Genomic DNA, 18236 nt, shown 5'->3' on the forward strand with positions numbered 1-18236 from the left:
GCGGACACTGCCTTCCCCACCGCCCCACAAGGAACAGGATCTGCATGAGATGAATTTGGCTGGGAAGGAGGCACCTCCTTTCTCCCCATGCATTGAGGGGTTCACACAGTGAGAGTCTTTGCTGAGCACTGCCTCCCTCCAGTAGTTGGAACCCCTAAACCTAGCAGCAATTTGCAGTGCAATCATAAACAGAGTTCCACCATTCTAACTTCAATGCAGCAACTCTACAGGAGCCAGTGTGGTGCAGCAGTTAAGAACGGCAGATTCTAAACTGGAGAACCAGGTTTGATTCCCCATATTTCTGCATGAAGCCTAATCCGCCCCACCTACCTCAAAAGGTGCCTGTTGTGGGGAAAAAAGGTATTGTGATTGTAAGACACTTTGAGACTGCTTAAGGTAAACGAAACCGAGGTATAAAAATCAACTCTTCTTCTACAGATTGGGAAATTCCTGGAGATTTGGGGGAGGAGCTTGAGGAAGGCATGATTTGAGGAGGGGAGGAACATTAGTGGGATGTCATGCCTTAGAGTCCACCCTACAAAACAACCATTTTCTTCCGGGAAGGTGATCCCAGTAGTCAGGAGGTCAGTTGTAATTCCAGGAGATCTCCAGGCCCCATCTAGTGGTTAACAACCCACCTTCTAGTCAAGCATCTGTATATGAGAGCCTGTGATACCTTTAATTATTTCACAGGAAACAGCGCAACTGCCATGCTGACCTAAGCCAATAAGGGCATTCTTGTCCTCTACCTAGAACTCAACAATTTATCATACTTTGGTCCAAGTCCCATGGTAAATGGTCACATGCATGTCATCTAATATTCCTATTACTTGTTCATTATTAAAAAGGCAAAGATTATGTTGGAAAACCTTTTTATAAAAAGTAAAAGTAATTCACAACTGTACATGTTTAGGTACCAAGAAACTTGTTCCTTAGCAACAGCAACATTTTTATGTAGAACATTTCAGGCTGACTTGCTTCTAAATGTAATACAGTACAATGCAATTTAAATTTGCTTATCATTATGACAAAGACGTTAAAGATGGTTTTGTAACAGTAACACAACAGCTTTCAAAGCAGTCTGTGGCCCCAATTGCATGTTTTAAGATAACTTTATTAGAGTTTATGTAAGAAGGTTTATTAGTAGTGTTGTGTAGACTTCCCAACTCTAATCTGGACTTGGGGGCTTTGATCCCAATTATGCCTCCTCTCACCAACAACTAAGATTGTTCAGTGGAATTCTGATAAAGGTTCCATCATATGTAGATGCTACTATAATAACCTCTAGAAGAAAAGGTGCCTTTTTTGGTGAAAGAGTTGAATCTTTGATGCTTTGCAATTTCTCTTTGATTCTGTTGTCTCCAGAGGGGACAAAAGTGGCATCATGCCTCTCTAGGCAACACATCTTTCTAGGAATTGCTACAGTTGGCTGAAATCACTTCCAGGTTTTTACTGGAAGTGATGTCATGCCATAGCCTGGTGTTGATTTCATCTAAAATAATTTTTCTACTACTAGCTGAAGAAGTGGTGGCAGGAAACAAGAAAAAGAGGTAGAATATGCCCCACACCCAGTGGGAACATGGCAGTCCTAACTCAAACATTAATTCCCTATACAAGGAGCAGCATCAACCAAAGGTTGTACAACAAACATTCCTACAGTGTGAAAGTCAACCTCGTGATCTCTCATTGTGCTTTCTACGACCATTTTCCAGCATGGTCCAATATTACATCTACTACCTGTGAAGGGAGAAAGGTCAATACCTAGAGGATGAAAAGATTTAACCCTTCAACTTCTAACATGCAAAGTATGTTTTGTCCAAGAATAACTGATAAACAGAAGGAAGGGGCCACACCAATACAGAGTCCAGGATGAGAAGAAAACAGAGGTGCCGTGGGAAAAACATATTTTATTTGTATTAGTAGATCCCCATTCAGATCTACAGATACAAATAAAATGTATATTTTTACTTTTCTTCCAAGAATAGTTGATAATCAAGAGTCTACAGAAATACAGCTCAGAAGAGCAATCACAAAAGGACATTGAATGCCAGCTCTCCAGAAGGATAGCTAAATATAAGCCCTGAGTCTGTCAAAAAGTCTTTGGCAGCTCATATATAGGCAGATACCACAAAAGAAGACAACATTGTAGTTTCTACCAACATAAGCATACAAACAATAGTTTGATACATGAATTTTCAAGCTCTTACATTCCTCTTGTGTTTTCACTGAAGCAACAGCATAGCAAGTATTCACATTTCCCAGAATTCTGTGCCAATAGCACCACCACCACTGGACAACTACTATTGGTGGTAGTAGCAGTAATAATACACCTGCTGAAGAGCAGTAGTCAAGAAGGTAGAGCCAACAATACAAGAGACCAGATGTTGTCCCAGCAAAGGCTGAGGGTGAAATGAGATCTTAAACAGTTCTGCAAAGGACGCTGAGATGCAAACCTTGCCTTTCAAGAGCAGGCCACTAGTCCTTGAATGGTCTGTGCCTGGTTATGGTGGTGAGTATTCCAATGGGGTCAGTTGGGCTTTGTGAGGCTCAAGGGGTCAGTTGGAGGAGAGAACTCAAGTTCTGCAGTGGGCTCTGCGGTGGAGAGGACCCTGAAGCCCAAGACAAAGGGCTGTATCCCAGGGTAAGAGGGCTGATTCAGACTCCTCAAGCTCCTCAAATCTCAAGTGTCTCCTCTTGTGGTGGTGGTAGGTGCTCAGCCTCCTCTTCCAAGTCTTCAGTTTCTGTCTCATGAGAAGGAGTCTGTACTCTGGGGTGTTGTGGGGTTTCTGGGCTATATGGCCGTGTTCCAGTAGCATTTTCTCCAGACGTTTCACCTGCATCTGTGGTTGGTATCTTCAGAGGACAGTCTGTACTCTGTTTCACAACACTACTTGCATTTTATTCTTCCTTCATCATGTTTTATTTAGATTATTTATACAGTCCTAATGACTCCTGGTTTCCATTGAGCCAGGGACTCTAGAGGACCCTCCTCTTAACAGTACTACAATACCTTGCTGGAGGAAAAATCGTCTCTGCTACCCTTCAGTACCACAACTGTAGCTGGTCAGAGGATGATGTTATAGCTACCAACACAGCTGGAATCAGATGACACAAGAAATCAGCAGTATTCTGCTTCATCCTATAAAGCTGTTGACTCTAGACCAGTTCCTCAGTCTAAGCAGGAGCCTGAGTTCCCTCCCTATGTGACAATGCAGAGGAATCCAGCAGCCTTGACCACCAGCCTTGACCACCATGCAGAGGAATCCAGCAGCCTTGACCACCAGCCCTGATATCTAGCTGTCATCCACAAAGTACTTCCATCTTTCCACACAGTGCATTTAACTGTAGAAGTCTATGGATAGCTTTGTGGTCTCTTACATTTGGTTTAAGACTTCAGTTTCCCTATTTGATCTCTTTCTGAAAACTATACTTATCGGAATGTATTATTAAATCTTTGGCTAGCTGGCTGCTTTTGTTTTCATGTAATCAGCCTTGCAGCGACTTTAAAAAGATCAAGTGCCTTACCCATTATACAACAAGAAATGCAATATGCTTCTCCAGCAGTTTTGATACAGTTAATATCTTCCACTGCGCTATACTCTAAAAAGTGAGCAACCTGTTACAGCAGATGTAGGCAACCCCCAGCACGCATTTTGAAGTTGGGCATGCCAGACCATTTTGCTTAGCACATGGGGAAGTTCTGATGCAACAAGTACAGATTTTTGAGGCACAGGAGCAGTGGCTTGGGAGAAGATTATGTCTATGCCTTATGGCTGTCATTGCCTGCCAGATTCATGCAGCCACCAGTTGGGTCAAGGTCAACCAAAGGACTGACAAAATTGTTGTACCATGCCTGGCTTCTACTGTTTGTGGTCAAGTATTCCCCCCAAAACATACATACACACACCTTTTTTTTGTCAGCACACTACTATCTTCACAGGTAGATTATGTGTTTTTCAGAGCATTCGGCCCAGAGAGATTGCCTACTTTAGTAATTCCCATCCTTTTTGATATGACCCACATATCCAAATTTACTCGGTATGGTGTTTTTTTTTAATGCCTGAGGCAAACTACAACCTTTTAAGGTTCTAGGTACAGGAAAAGAGATTCATCCTAAACATTAGGAAGAACTTCTTGACAGTAAGAGCTGTTTGACAGAGGAATACACTGCCTTGGAGTGTGGTAGAATCTCCTCCTTTGGAGGTTTTTAAACAGAGACTGGATGGCCCGCTGTGAGGAATGCTTTGATTGTGTATTCCTGCATTGCAGGGGGTTAATGGCCCTTCTGGTCTTTTCCAACTCTATGATTCTATGATTCTTTGCACCCGCTTACGTCTGCATTCCATTTGCTACAGTGGCTCAGATGTTTTTGAGAAACCAGCAAACATCACACAATGGGTGCAGCTGCCCCACTATGAATCTCAGGCCAAATGGCATTCTGGCATACACACTATGCACACACAAAGACTTTGTCCAGCCTCTCTTTCACCATTGCACCTTCTAATCCCCCCTAAGATCCTAAGAAACTCATTCTAGTAACCAACTAAACACATTTTACTTGATCAACATGGATATGCAGTAAAGAAAAAAACAACAACTAACATACAACATGAAAATACTATTTGCAGGGTCAGATCTTGTTTTCCAAAATACAAAACAGAGCAATGGAAAGGGCAAGAGTGGCCACTAGGAAGGGCTGACCTGCAACCTACTTTCAGAGGCTTCACAACTCATTTTTGGGACCCAGCACAAAGGTTGCGAAACCCTGGATTACATTTAAACAGCTGAGATTCACAAATGTGCAGATACACACAGAGACTTATGTGCCTGGGTAAGAAAACAGTGTGCTATCCTTTTGATTCCACTTTATTTACAAGGACAAATACTGTAATTAAATGTTTTGGCACTTCCTATATCCAAGCAGATTGGTTTGAGAATGCTGGGAAAAAAGTCATCCAAAGGCTGTGTACTTTATAGGTCATACAGATTAACAGCTAGAGTCTTAACCGTTCTCAATTACATCACAGCCAAACTAACTGATGGCAGTATTCCCAACTTCTGCATCCAGTCTAAAAACTGTGATGCACTAGATGATTATAATTTCTGCTATTCACATGACTACAAGAAGAATAGTCTGACTCAGTGAAAAAAACAAATGAAAGTGAAATACCTAGGAGAGGTCTTGTAAAATATGAATAGCAAGTTACTTCAAAATAATTATGTCAAAATATAGAATGAAGTTAAAAGGATCTTTCAAGGTGGAATAAACTGACGTTGTCACTCTTAGGTAGAATTTTGGTGATTAAAATGAATGTTTTACCAAGAATGTTATTCTTATTTCAAACAGTTCTGATACCGTTAAGTGATACTTTCTTTAAACAGGGGTAAAAGGACATGTCAAGCATTATATGGCAGGGAAAGAGACTTCCGGTCAAACTAAAGATACTACAAGATGCAAAAGAAAAGGGGGGGGGGGGGATTAGGCCTACCTCACCTAAGGCTATATTTTGCATCCTGTTGTTTAGTTTGGTTGAAGGAATGGATCACATTAAGAAATAAAAGACTGCTGGATCTAGAAGGACATGACTTGAAATTTGGATGGCCTGCATATTTATGGTATGATAAGGTTGAAGTAAATATTTTACTAGCCATTATATTAGGCATGCCATACTGAGAATATGGACTAAATTTAAACCTAGATTATTTATTTATTTATTTATTCATTCATTCATTCATTCATTCATTCATTCTTTGGATTTTTATACCGCCCTATCCCCTAGGGGCTCCGGGCGGTGTACAACATATAGACATAATACAGTCATAAAATAGCTAAAACCTTTAAAAACAGCGATAGAAACAATAAAAGACTGAGTATAGCAAATATAATAAACTAAAGAAATGACATAGAAGTCTACAAAAATGATGCAAAAAGGCCTGTCTAACCCATTTGTTTGTAGCATCTGGAATTCAAAAGCCTATGGCCTCTCTAACTGCCAGTTCTAAACATTTGCACCAGAGTATCTGTCTGTCATGATGTGAAGCTATAATCTCATTCTAATGGCAGCCTGACATCATGCTTCAATAGGCTTGCCATTGGTTGGTGTCCCCAGATGAAACCCTTAAGACTGGAATCAAGACAGTAGACAAACCAAAAATACAGGGAACTGTTGAATACATTCTCACTCTCTTGACATCACTGTTCTGGGAAAAAATATGAGTCAGCAATCTTTTTATATAGACATGACAGTTTTCTCTTGAGAATTTCTGAACTGGACTAACAGTAACCTCTTCTTTTGAAAGAAGAAAGTACCACAAATCATTCATATACTTGGAAGCAGGGATACTTGGAAGCAGGGAGTCATTTATTCCTATTAAATAATGCTGAAATATTATACCCATCAGCAGTCCACCCTAAGCCTTAAGGGTGTCCTAAGTTTGGCCACCCAACCTGCCCCTCACCCAACCTTACTGTAGGGAGTGGGAAGATGATGACTATCCTCCTCCCCTGCACTGAAGTGAGGTGGCATGCATCATTCTTCTTAATTCAGCTATCAACATTTCCGGGCCACATCTGGATTCTTCCCTAGAAACATCCTCAGTCCCAGCCTTATTCAAGTTCTTCTGCCTATACCTTCCCTTCCCACATTTCCCAGTTTCACTATTTGCTTATCTTTCTGGCAGGGCGTTGGAATAGACAAGAACACATACGAAGCTGCCTTATACTGAATTAGACAATTGGTCTACTCAGACAGCACCGTCACTCCAGAGACTCATTTAGTGGACTATTACATCACCTATTTTCTGGTCCTCTTAAGTGGAGATGCCAGGAATTGAACCTGGGATCATCTGCATGCAAAGCAGATGCTCTTCCACTGAGCCAGAGCCCCCTCCCGCTCAAACCTACTAAATGATATGTTGAAGAAGAAGAAGAAGTTGGATTTATATCCCTCCTTTCTCTCCTATAGGAGACTCAAATGGGCTTACAAACTCCTTTCCCTTCTCCCCTCACAACAAACACCCTGTGTGGTGGGTGGGGCTGAGAGAGCTCTGAAGTACTGTGACTAGCCCAAGGTCACCCAGCTGGCGTGTGTGGGAGATTACAGGCTAATCTGAATTCCCTAGTTTAATGCTTTGTACTGTATGAGGGGGGTCCCTATCCTGAATTTATATCTATGGTATCTTTGAATCGACAGACTTTGCATCCATTAATAAAGTAACATTACTATAGTCATAGGTCCTTACACTGTGTAGTCCAGATTTCACTGATAGGTATCTCTTGGCTGGCTGGCTGGCTGGCTTTAGAAATCTGTCTGGAATTACACTGTAGACTTCTCAGTTCAGCCCTTGCCTGGTATCTGACTGCCTTTGGACCAGCTTCAAATCAAGCCAGGATTTCTACTTCACTTCCTAGAATGTTCAGATGCCCACTGCCCAGCACAGTCACGTGTACAACAAAGCTGCCTTGAACCATGAGGAAAAGTGTAGTATAAATGTTTTAATTAATAAATCAATAAAAACTTAGATATCAAGAGCCACAAGTTACCAAAAATTCATAATATTATTCATAAGAGATTCACAGAAGGTGATTTTCTCCCCCTCCTTATAACCTTCCTCCCCCTCCCTTTTTTTTAATTCAGTCACAGCAGACTAATTCCACATTACGCCTGGTTGTTTCTTAGCCCAGGGGAACCACACCGATCTAAGAAAGTACAACAGTCATTGGTTTCTTTCTAAACTATTAGCTGAATGTCTTAGTACTCAGAAGTAGCAGGGGAAGTTCACATAAAGTTTAAGACAAAAACAAAGGGAGCCTTGGGCAAATCATTATCTCCTAAATTAATCTGGGCCTCAGAGGATTTGTGAAGAAATAGATGAAATGAGGAAACAGAACACTGGATGTGCTAGATGCCCATGCAAGCACTATATTGATCGTGTTCAGTTCTTAAGCAATTTCAACTCTATGCTATCTACACAGAACATACAACAAAACTCTATAGAATCCCCGAAAATAATGAAGATGTCATCAATAAAATGTTTAAAAATAATAATGCATCAAAAAAGAATTGGCAGAAGAAGGGAAGAAAAAGTCCTTTTCAAAAAGCGTTCATAAATAATAAATAATGTAATTATGTTTGGGGCTACAACCAATCCCATAGCAGCCCCATTGGTTTTATTGAAAAGTTGTTCACCAAACAGATTTTTTTTTCAAAATAATATCTAATAATTGCATAAGGGTTGTACAATAATTATACAATAATTGTATAAGGGTATTGTTTTTTTAATGTTTATATCAAATATTTTCAATTTCTATTTGAGTTTCATGCAGCAGGAATATTAGTGTATAGTGAATTAATGTCAAGGGTCACAAAAACCGCACCGTTGGGGATTGTCATCCCCTCAACCTTATTAATGAAGTCTGTACTGTCTCTAATGAAATTCCAGCTGCTCATTGAGGATGAAAAATGCCATGAATTGGGTGGGTGATAATAATGCAATACACCTTTATTTCAATAAATAATCTCATTTTAATACCACAGCCTGCCCAAATAGCTGTAAAGGTTTCAATGGTGTTGATGGTAAAGTAACCTTGAGTGCATTCCACAGCCCGGGCGATGGGCCAGCTTCAACTGCGGAGACTTTATCTCTGCGCGGGAGATGAGGTCTCCGTTCCCATGGGAAGCCGGGTGGGGGATGGGTTGGATAGAGTTATAACCTGTGCTTCTGGCGGGAAGTGTCATTCCTGCCACTGCGTGTACTTGAGCTTTCTAAGATGTCTGAATAAACGGTCTTTTTCACCAAAGAGCCTTTTATTTCTGCTTCTATGGAATTCCTTACAATAGCTATATAAATGTGATGCATGGCGCTCATTCAAAAAGATAAAGGGAAGAGGTGATTTCAAGAGAAGCGCTGCTTGGGTGAGCCACCGTTTCAAAAGCATCAATCCTGAACTGTGGTTAGAATGTGAAATATGGATGCTGCAGCTGCATCCTGACTATCAACACTTCTGTCTTTCAACAGATGTGCATCCAAGATGAAACAGAGACATTCTGGAATGACTTTAGAACAAAGGGGGGGGGGAGGAAAAGGGCCTCTCACTGCAATTTTTAACCTTCCCCTCAGTCATCAAATGGAGTCATTTCTACCTGAATCACTCTCTGATATGTGGAGACCATATGTGCTATGGCAAAGCACAAAGGAGAATGAAAAGAACTGTAGAGACCAATGGAGTAACATCAGATTTTCCAGAATCATGGAGAACCTAAGGAGGTTACCAAAAGTTCATTAACAATGGTATCAGTAATAGCAGACAACAGTCCTGTTTTCTCCAAGAGTCTCTATTTACCAATATTTTTAGTTTTTAGTTACTCACTAATAAATCACTGCCCCAGTTTTTTTTTACTTGATGAGCTGCTACATTCATATTTTATTAGTATGAATTAATATGAGGAGAGCCAGCATGAGTGGTGCCCTCTAATCTGGAGTGCTGGGTTCATTTCCCCACTCCTCCACATGAAGCCTGCTGGGTGACCTTGAACCAGTCACAGTTCTCTCAGAACTCTCCAAACCCACACAGAGACAGGCATTGGCAAGCCACCTCTGAAAGTCTCTTGTCTTGAAAACCCTATGGAGTCAGCATAAGTGATCTGTGACTTGACAGCAAAAAGAGAAAAAAGTATGAGTTGCCATCCTTCAGGGCTCAGCTTCCTTCCCATGTTCTTTAGAAGTTAAATCTCTGAGCAAGAAATAGATGCATTTCATCTCTAATTTACTTCTATGAAAATATGCATGCATTAAAATTAAGGCACTAAGCAGCACACAGGCTTCCACTTTGTTCACTGTAGCTCCCAAAGAATACTCTTGAACTCTTGAAAGCATATCATAGGACAACTACCTTTTCCCATAGGACAAACACCTTTTAGGCCTTTAAAGCAGTGCTGAGCAGGCAACTTCAAAGCAAGTGCCTTAAAGAAGGGGATCCAGGAGAGAGAAGAGAGAGCCTTCCACATTGACCAATGTGCACCAATGAAGTGATCCTTAGCATAAACTGTTACAAGTATGTCCCCTACTGCGTCAATGAAATGCTGGAGGAAATGGCTTTGCCTGAAACATGACTTGTCTGTCGTTACCAATTCTCCCATTCAATGCCCAATCACAGTGCTGAACATAGTCTCAAATTAACCGAGGTGATGGGGAGGCCTCCAGAAGTCTGTCCTGCCTAAACTATGTTCTGAAGTTGTCTCAGAAGACATCTCACAATCCTGTGAAATTCCACAGGTTTCCATACCTGAAGTCCATGAGTTCCTTAGCAAAAAAAAAAAAAATCAAGGCAGCAAGATCTTGCTTGAAAATGGACCCATGTAATGAGATCAGGAGAGAGGTGGAAGATGATTTATCGCCCAACAGTTTGAAGAGACACAACCCTTGTCATGAAAATGTTTGCTTCCTTTGAGGCAGTTACTCAACTGTTAACACTCCTTTTAAATAATTCACCCTAAGTCCTGATCACTTGGCATGTGATGACAAGATAAACTCTACTATGACTGAGCCATTTGGCAATGGTTATTTGGACTTTCCTTCACCTAGAGCTGAAATTAATCTAGCTGGGTTCAAATAAGGAATTTCATTATGGCTTATCAAAATACAGCCATGTTGAGGGAGTTGATCATAAACAGCTCTCCCCATATGTAATGATCAATTCTAATAATATTGCTGCAAATGATCTTTCTGTTGTGACTGAAGGTTTCACATCCCTAGTAGTTTTTTCCAAATTCTCAATTCTTCTGTCATCTTTATGTTGAAAAAGATACAGTTTGGTCCTTGGGGAGTGACTAAACAGAACTGGTTTTTAACTTTCTTATGTTTTCTGTTGTGTGTCTCTTCCCTAAAATGGCACCAACTCTGGGTTCAGAAATACTTGGAAATTTGAATGTAGAGCTAGGAGAGTGGAGTTTAGGATGGGGAGGGACCATAGTGGAGTACAATGTCATATAGTCCACCTTTCAAACCACACATTTTCTCCAGGAGAAGTGGACTCATTCATTCATCCAGCCATCCATCCCTTACTGGCATTTAAATTACACAGTAACTGTGTCTAGAAAAATCTCACAATAGACTACTTTCTGACTGCCAATTTCTGAAAGAAATTTAGCAACCATTTCAGTAATCTCTGGAGTACAATCATTTAGCAAGTATTGAACACTGCTATCCTTGTTGGAGAAATCTTTAGAATATAGTAAGGGACTTATAAAAATATTGCGTGAAATGACATGTAGCTGGCAATCCAGAATGACGTGATGAATTGTGTCAATAGAGCTTAGGGAACAGATATATGTTCTCTCCTGCTGTGAGATTTTCTGGTACCTCCCAAACAGTACTCTTGAGGAAAGAATATTAAATCAAGCTAACATAAAAGCTCTAAGATGACAGGGATCATCTAAATTATATAAATATAGAGCCATTCTTTTGTAGGAAGTTGGTAATTTTAATATGGCAGGAGAACAAATAGGTGGTTGAGCCAAAACCCTTTTTTTTTGTATTTCAGATCTAATAATCTCTGGTTTAGAGTTGTGAATATATGAAATTCAAGAAATGGAATACTGTAAATTAAATAAACAAATTATTTATGTAGTCTGGAGATCCGCTGTAATGTTGGGAGATCTCCAGCTCTCACTTCGAAATCAGCAACTCTGTCCACATGAGTTTTACAAAGCACTTTGCGCTAACTCTGTATGGTAAAGAGCTGTAAAAATGTCCATAAAATGAATAAGGTACAGCAAGAATGTTTTCTTTCTGAAGACAGGAAAGGAGAAGGGTATTACACAACTGATGGAGAAGTTGTGTAAAGTGCTGTCAAGTCGCTTCAAAATCATGGCGACCCTATGAGACTCAGTGTGGTGTAGTTGGCCCTTTCCCCACTTACCGTTTGCTGTGCGCTACTGCCCCCAAATAGCACGTGGTCCAGCGGTGCTTCCCACGAGTCCAGGCGGCGACAATGCAGCCGCCCCGACTCTGCGCTCCAACGTCCCTTCAGTGTGCGTCATTTCTGACGCTGGAAGAAACGGCACCTTCTGACTGCCCCGCGCGTGGGGAACACGACCCCGCGCCAGAAATCGCTGGGAGTGGCGCGCCGCAAATCGTAAGTGGGGAAAGGCCCGTTGTCAAAGCAGGATCAGAGAGATCCTGGTTCATTCTCCCAGATTATATCTTGAAGCCACCCTGAGCCAGTCACTCACTCTCATTCAAGGCTACATCACAGCTTTGTTGAGAGAATAAAATGGAAGAGAACCTTGAATGCATACTCCCATGCATACGATTGAGAGCATGACAGGGTGAATAACCTAAAGAAAAGATGGCAAACATCTTCTGCTTAAAGGGTCTACCCCTTCCCTGCAACTTAGGTGAGGAGAGTCTGAACACCTCTTGAAATGTTGCAGCCCTATCTAGTGAGTAAAGTTGGTTCTGGCAGCAGCACTAACCACTGAAAAACAATCCTCCCCTCCCAGCAGGGGGAGTTCTTGCCTAGCAATAACCTCTGGATACTTCTGTGATAGCTTCGTAGTCAGTTGAAAAGCCTCCTTAGTTAAATATTTGTTTCAGGGACTTACAGTCCAACTCCTATATTTTAGTGTGATCATACTGTTTCCAACAATATACTCCAATTGGGCACAAGAGTGCATGGCGGTGCATTGCTTAAGCGTGGTTGGCTCTAATCTGGAGAACTGGGTTTGAGTTCCCACTCTTTCACATGATTGGTAGACTTTAATCTGGGGAACTGGGTTCGTTTCTCCATTCCTACACATGAAGTTTACTTGGTGACCTTGGGCCAGTCACAGTTCTCTCAGAACTCTCTCAATCCCATCTACCTCAGACCCACCTACCTGTTGCGCGGAGGGGAACTGAAGGTAATTGTTGGCAACTTAAAGATAGAGAAAAGGGGGGATATAAAAACCAACTCATCTTCTTTTGCAGTAACATTCTTCTTTAAAATCAAAACTCAAAGCATTCCATAAAAACAGGAAGATAAAATATTAAACTATCTGGTAATCATTTTCTAGACAACCATTTATTACATTTAAAAGGATCAGAACATGTCAGGTTAAGCAGCAAAAACAGAGGAAAGATTAAACAAAGTTTGGGTGCAAATACTGATAGAAAATGGACTGTATAATGAGCAAGATATTGGGAATGCACTGGAAAGCAGTCCTTAGAGATCTCACATGTATGTGGAAGTGGTTGTTAAACAGAGAAAGAGAGATTGGCTCTTGGCATCTCTATTCAAAATTACAGATGCAGGGGGAGGGGTGGCCATTCTGAGGAACATGTTTTAGTAATTGGTTCAACTTTGGTCATGCAGACTCAGCATTTCTGTCAATTTTTTCAGAGTTGTCACTGTATGTATTATAAAGTGCAGTACTCACAGTACTTGGGTGGCAGCAAGTATTAGCATTTCTAATCAAAGCCCTTTACAAGGTACTGTGGGAGGTCACTGTGCCAGTAAAACAGCCAAAAGACCTTCCATAGATAAGTAACTTATCCTAAGTAATAGCTGTTGCTAAAGAAAACTCCTGTCAGAATGTTTCCTATTTGATTTAAATTCTGTTTTCTTCTTTGTTTTAGGGGTTAGCCTCCTGTTTCCCACCCTGTTATTAGAGGTTTCATTAAAACAAAGACAAATCAGCAACCCAACACACAACTACCTTCAAGCTTAGTTCCAATTAAGACTCCACCAATTAAAACTGTCTAATTGGCTCATACACCAATTACATTGATTAAAGCTTACAGTTTTACTGTCAACTGAACCAGAGCGGTTTACTGAGGAGAGGAAGGGAGATAATTTTTAAGGGATCCTGTCATAAAAGCAGGCAGTATTGTGTATGAAATCAGATGGGTAAAAATGAAACCATGTATTCACTTCAAGCTTCTCCTAAAACTTTTAAAGCAAATAGTTATACTCTTAATCACTGCAATGACTGTGGGTACTGAAATGCAATAAAGCAGCTTATATAAATCTTAAGATTAGCAAATTGATTGGATTATAACTTTAATACAAGTTTTAGCAGAAATAAGCCACGGAAAGAGTGAGGAAGAGTTCAACTAGCTCTAAATTAATTTCAAATTGAAGCTCTGCTGAGGAAGGCCAGCCATTATCTATCAAGTCTGGCTAAACAGCAGGATGTGATAAACATTAAAGAATTGGGGGGGGGGGTGAGGGGGTGGGGGGGTGGAGGACAGATGGAGTAGGTATTCAGTCCATACACATCTCTTTCATTAGCCTTATGGGAATTACATATGAAGTTCCACTGGCAATATTCTATACACTGCCAGATACGTATTAAGCACAACCTGTAAATTAATCTCTAATAATGTAGCACTGAGACTGACCTGGCTGCTATTATATTCACAAAGTCATCTGCTTGCAGCAACCGTCGCCAGTACTGAAACACTGCATCCAAAATTATGGCAAACTGGAAGAGTTCAATGCATTAACACATTTCCTTTTTATAAAATGCCTCTGCTCTAAATGTAATGATCAGTTTCATCTATTTACTGAACCAATTTACTGACGCTTAGTCTCTGTCACTCCCCCTCCTCACAAGTCTTGTTCTCTGTGTTCCTACCTTCAGACATGAAGCAATTGATGATGCAGACACAGGGTATTTTCAGTGGTGGCATCTTACCTGTTATATGCCCTCCCCCTTGAATATCACCTGGCTAATACCCTACCATCTTTCAGGCACCAGGCAAAAAGATTTATTTTTACCCAGGCTCTTAATTACCCAGGTTTACCTTTTCAACTTATTTTACAGCTGGAAAGTGGTTTGTGAGACTTGTGCTATGTTTTCAATTGGTTGTCCAACTTTTCAGTATTTTAATGTTTCTTTTAATTGCTGCAAACTTTTATGATGGTTATGTTTTTATTATGCATAACTTTGTATACCACTTTGAGCAGGTTCTGGGAAAAGGCAGAATAAAAAATATATATTCTTGCAAAGCTTCATCCATTCCCAAGTTTCTCCACTGCTAGTAAACATATGCTTTTGTTTGTTTGTCTGTCTGTTAATACTTGCCTCGGACCCAGGTCTGTTCCTGGGACTGATCCCGCTTCAACAGTTGCTGCTTCTTCCTACTGCAACCTTACCAGCAAGTGTGACCTTGAGCAACTATGCTGCCAATGTCCATGCCAAGGTAATCTAAGTTGTCACCTGCTTTCAGTCAGGAACAGAAGGGAAGACCCAGTCATCACAGGCTGTGAAGATTCCAGGCTTGACACCCACAAAACCACCCTCCCCCCTTCCTCCTACTGCTGCTGCTGCTGCCTTTTAATTGCTTCCTCCCTGCCACATCCTCTTCAAAGCTCCTGAGAAGGAATTTGCTCCCAAGTAGGCTAGTACAAGCCCTCATCACTCTTTCTGCCCCTTAACTACCCTTAGATGCCTGCTTTGATTCTCTCTCATGAGAGCCAGGATGGTGTAGTAGGTTAAGACTGGCAGACTCTAATCTGGAGAACTGGGTTTGATTCCCTGTTCCTCCACATGAGCAACAGACTCTAATCAGGAGAGCCAGGTCTGATTCCCCACTCCTTCACATGAAGCTTGCTGGGTGATCTCAGGCTAGTCACAGTTCTCTGAGAACACTCTCAGCCCCACCTACCTCCCAAGGTGCCTGTTGACTAGGGGGGTGGGGGGTTGGGGAAGGTGCTTGTAAGTTGTTTTGAGACTCCTTATGGTAGAGAAAAGTGGCATATTAAAACCAGCTCTTCTTCTCTCTATAGCTGATACGCTTCTTCTTTTAAAACTGTTCTCTTTTCCCCCATAATTGAGCCCTGATAATCTATAATTCCCTGTCACACCCTTATGTTTGCTGGAGCAGCAGCATCTATCTGGTTTGCAAATGACAGCACCCTGCCCCCACACGCACACAGGGAGATCACATGCATTTGAAAGGTTCTTTGCTTCATATTAATTCTTTTTTAAAGGCAGTTCATAGCAGATTCTGCTGGCTGAGCCTCATGCCAGGAAAGTGAGAAAAACTCTTAACTTGATCTCAGGGCAGGTTAGATACATGAAGTACTTGGAGCATCACAATTTTCACCCCTGCATCTTGCCTGGGCTGCCACTCAAGCTGGAATTTTGCAAGGTTGTGCTAGAACAAAGCCAAAGGGGGGGGATCTTGATGCAATTGCTCTCACAATTCTCAAAATTTGGGAACATCACTAGATGGACCCACCTGGCCGAGATTATACAGAGGTAAGCAACTGGGAAGACTGAACAAGGCATAGATCTCGCTTGAAAATAATCTGCAAGCATAACATTAAAGGGCTCTATTGTAGGTCTCAAGGAAGAAATGGAGAACGCTGAGAGGAAACTTCTTGACAAGAACGACTGAGCTGTTGCAATTAAATAAACCTTCACTGATGGGGATGATGTGGCAAGCATGGAAAGTCCTTGTAATATCAAGCAACTCAGTACAATTTAGATCCTAAATGGCTACATAGCTGAGAGGTGGGGACTTTTTTTAAAAACGAAGCACAGCGGAGTAAAGCACTTCCTGGGCAGCTGTTCGCTCGCTCGTGGATGCAGCCTGCATTAAAACCAAAGAATCACGGATAGTGTAATTCTCGAATAACCCATTTGGGGGGAAGCAGCACGGGGCAGCCTTGCTTTAGGGATTGGAGCCATGTGATCCCCCCCCCCGAAATGTGTTTTTTTGCCCGTCCCCAGCCTGGGTTTATTGGCCTGTGCAGAAGTGGCCTTAAAGAGACACAACTACTGCAGTGTGATTCAGAAAGGCATCTCAGTTAGGGCTGTCAGGTCTCCAGTCATGGCAGGAGACCTCCTGTCAACATCACGGTCCCCACTGCCACTGTGTTGGCTGGCAAGAGAAAAGTGAAGGAAACAAACTTTATTGGCATGATGACACACTGTTGTTTATAGCCAGTGCTATATCTAAGAACACCAGTAAGCCCAGCTCCACCTGTCCCGCATTACAGCTTCAAAACACAAGAATCCCTGAATATGCAGGCACTGTGTCATGTTGCAGAATCTCTCCTGCACCACTCCATTTACTGGTCTATTGAAGGTCACAAACCAGGCATATTTTGGATCATATCAGCTGTGACCCACTTGAGCATATTTTCTTGTAGTATTAATTCAGCAGAAAATTGTTTCCAGTATAACTTAATTAGCATGCAGAACAGCAGCATCACCATCCTCTTACCCGCTTTATAACATGTGAAACACCATCTCAGCAGCAAAACATCAGTCAGTTTGCAAACAATATTAACAGTTCTGTCGACTCATCTAACACCTTCCTCTAAGAACTTCAAGGCACTTTGATGGCAAGTAATTAAGTTAACTGCGTACCCCTGGTGAAATGGAGAATTCTGATTTTTCCCGATTAATATTACCGCTTTGATTGAGAAAAACCAGAGTGCCATATGTTTGTTGTGACTGCTTAATGCTTTCACTTCAGCAACAGCCCTCACAAGCCTTGTTAGGACTGTGTGATAAATTAAACCCATGCTGGAATTGTGTATATTCTCCATATTTCTAGAACAGCAAGATTCAAGTCTGGGAGCATTTTAAAGACCAACAAGACTTCCAAGATACAACCTTTCAAAAGTCAATGCTCCAGGATACAACCTTTCAAAAGTCAATGCTCCCTTCATCATATGCTCTGGTTTTTGTGTTTGGTTTTGCATTCAAAAGCAACCATCTGGTTGGGAGCGAGACCATTGTGTCTAGACCTGAAATGTTGTACAGAGTTACAAGGGAATTTTTGATTAAACACCATGTGACATTTCTGAGAAAGTGTACACAAGTGGGATTAAAATCAGCAGGCAACAGTGTCTCTGAATGATGGATCCCTGAATGTTCTTCCTGAGATATTTAATCACCCTTTCATCTTTTCTGCAAACATGAGGACTCTTGTGGTGCTCTGCTTTCAGGGAATCTACTCTGGGCTCAACTTTCAAAATCTTCTCCTTCACTTTGAGAAAGAAAGATTTTAATTGGATTTTAATGCGGGTTGATTGCTGTAACTGGCACCTGCGTGGAAGAGATGCCCTAAAATAGTTCTTTCTTACAAATACAATACTGCTTGCGTTTTTATCATGCATCACTTTGAGTACTTCAGCCAAACTGCAGAATGGAGAAAATGAAGGGAACTGCACGATGAAGATCGGTAACCTATTCACACATTGCAGTTTTGTATAAGAAGGTTCATGCTTATATCTG

The 18236-nt window shown here is 41.3% G+C and overlaps 1 protein-coding gene and 1 non-coding gene across 4 annotated transcripts in view; both read right to left on the bottom strand.

Moving 5' to 3' along the window:
• CHST11 (carbohydrate sulfotransferase 11) overlaps positions 1-18236 on the bottom strand; it is a 239441-nt gene that overhangs the window by 133484 nt on the left and 87721 nt on the right. The gene's annotated exons all lie outside the window — the stretch shown is intronic.
• Positions 6816-6887, bottom strand: TRNAA-UGC. Its single transcript has one exon. It is a non-coding gene; the product is annotated as a tRNA-Ala (tRNA).

Source organism: Sphaerodactylus townsendi, linkage group LG06 (genome assembly GCF_021028975.2).
Source record: "Sphaerodactylus townsendi isolate TG3544 linkage group LG06, MPM_Stown_v2.3, whole genome shotgun sequence".
In the NCBI taxonomy this organism is placed as follows: domain Eukaryota; kingdom Metazoa; phylum Chordata; class Lepidosauria; order Squamata; family Sphaerodactylidae; genus Sphaerodactylus; species Sphaerodactylus townsendi.